The sequence below is a fragment of the Chrysochloris asiatica genome, unplaced genomic scaffold (assembly GCF_000296735.1).
Source record: "Chrysochloris asiatica unplaced genomic scaffold, ChrAsi1.0 scaffold00012, whole genome shotgun sequence".
In the NCBI taxonomy this organism is placed as follows: Eukaryota; Metazoa; Chordata; class Mammalia; order Afrosoricida; family Chrysochloridae; genus Chrysochloris; species Chrysochloris asiatica.
Genome location: NW_006408530.1, coordinates 29,518,098 through 29,520,664, shown reverse-complemented (window position 1 = coordinate 29,520,664; position 2,567 = coordinate 29,518,098).

Here is a 2,567-nt window from a genome sequence, read left to right as displayed (position 1 = left end):
TCAAAGGACCTTATGTGCAACAGAAAGAAACAGTGTCCTGTCATGCACCAGTGTCACAGTCATAGCTACACTTGAGCCCATTGCTATTGCTCTGGTGTCAATCTATTGTGTTGGGAGTTTTCTTCTTTTTCACTGACCCTCTAGTTTGCCAACCTTGATGTCCTTCTCCAGAGACTAGTCCCTGCTGATAATATGTCTGAGATATGAGAGACAAATTCTGGCCATCTTGACTTCTAAGGAGCATTTTCGTTGTACTTCTTGCAACTCAGATTTGTTTGTTCTTCTAGCAAGTGTATGGTACTTTTAATATTCTTCTCCAACACCATAACTCAAATGCATCAATTCTTTTATAATCTTCCTTATCCATTGCATCCTAGAGGTAAATTCTCATGCATTTAAATGCAGAAGAAACAAAAAATACAGAAGAAACAAAAAACAGTTTAATTTTGTTTAGCCTTATATTTTTCGCAAAATTAATAAATTAACAGATTCCTCCTCCACATACTGATCTCAGAGGATAGCATGGTTCTACCTGAACACATTTTGGAAATCCCGAATGATGCTACATTCTCTTTAGTTGGATTCACATGGGGTGACTGTGCTTTCTTCTGTCATGTGCTTATTAGTATTTAGCATTTTCTTTGCAATCATTTGTGAACTAACATTAAGTCTATTAAATGATAAATGCTACCTTATAATTATGATTTTCACTATGTAAATTTAAACTTTCTCTGTAACTCCAAAGACATTTCATCAATTCATTTTCAATGTTAAGTTGAATTTCCACAAAGCACTCTGGGAAATTCCAATCATGCCAGGTAGCTAAAAGAGTTGACATGGGCTGCAGGCCACTGCTGTGTCGTCAGCCAGCTATAAAAGGGTAATGAGGATAGATTTTTCTCAGTACACTATTGAGCAGTGGGCCTGAATGTCATAGGAGGCTTGTCAGTCCTTGGGCTAGTGGGGTATGTCGTTATTATTAATTCTCTAATTCCCTTTAATTATATGTAGTGCCATTTATTATAGTGAGTTCTCTTCTCTACAAAGGAAAAATCATTTGTGTAATAAATACAACATATTTACTTATGTTGATTATATATTTTGGGCCTTTCTCACTTCCAATGTCTTTCTGTTCTTTTTCTCAACCATTGCTTCATACTATCCCTCAACCATTCCTTCACTCTGGTGGTGGTCATTTACTTTTATTCCATTACCTGTCACAGAGTCAGCCCCTGATTACTCATGACTACTCCATGCCCAACCGAATGAAGCACTGCCCACTCTTGTGCTATCCCCATGATTAGTTGTGGGTTGCAGTCCATAGGGTTTTTGTTGACAGAGTTTTGGTAGTAGATTACTAGGCCTTTACTCTGGAAACTCTGCTGAACCCTGTTCAACATCATATTACATCTACTGACCACCAAGTGGTGTCTGTCTGTCCATAAGGTATCTGTCTGTCCATGAGGTACATTGGTCAGGAATTGAATTTAGGTCTCCCCCATGTTGTTGTTGTTAAGTGTTGTTGAGTCAGTTCTGACTAAAAGCAACTCTGTATCAGATTTCCGTGGGTGTAAATCTTTAGAGGAGCAGAAAGTCTCATCTTTGGTGGAGTATCTGGGTGACTAGAATAACCAACATTGTTATTAGCTATCCCTTGAGTATCCTACAGAACATGAAACAAGAATTCTGCCACGGAACTGGCACATCTCCTAACACTTCTGTTATTGTTGTTGTTAAGTGTTGTTGAGTCCTTAGACTCCTAGCAATCCTCTATAGGATTTCTGAGGAACAGCTAGTGGGTTTGAACTTCTGATCTTATGGTTCAAAGTCCAGTGCTAATCCTACTCACCAGTTTTGACTGGTAGCGACCCTGTGCAAAACAGAATGAAACACTGCCTGGTCCTGCACTGTCCTCACAATTGTAATTTTGAGTTTATTGCTTGACTACATTGTTGTTCTTATTGTAGTTAAGTGCTGTCCATTCGGTTCCAGCTCATAGTGATCCTGTATAGGGTTTTCAAGGAGCAGCTGATGAGTTTGAGCCACATTAGGGAACTTTATCCTGAATGAATGCTCCTCCTAGGCTGGTTGGTAATTCTCTGACATTCTGTACCGTGAATGGTCCTTTGTGCTAATTCCCACTATGCTGAAGCCCTCGAATCTCTAAGTGGTGCTCAATGTGGACACACTACTCTGCTTGGACACCCCAGACATTGCTTTCTTCTCTGGGGAATCAAGTTGCAGGGTCTCTCTCTCACTGACTGTCATCCCAATAGCTCTATTCCCATCAGTTTTACAAGTGAAGGTGCAAGGAGAAAGTTTGTTTTGTTCTGACCTAACATCGAAGCTATCAATGAGTGAGAAGGATTGTGTCATTGGTAAGAAATTCTAGTCCTCCTTAATGGGTGTAGCTGCTGGCAACACAAAGCCAGAGGCTATTGAGCTATCTCTGTCTCTTGCCTTATTACATCTTTCCTCTGAGAAAATGAACACAGGTCATTGTTAACCTGTTTAAAATGGGACAAAGGTGGGGAGGGTGGGATGGAAGAAAGAAAGAAATACTAGGA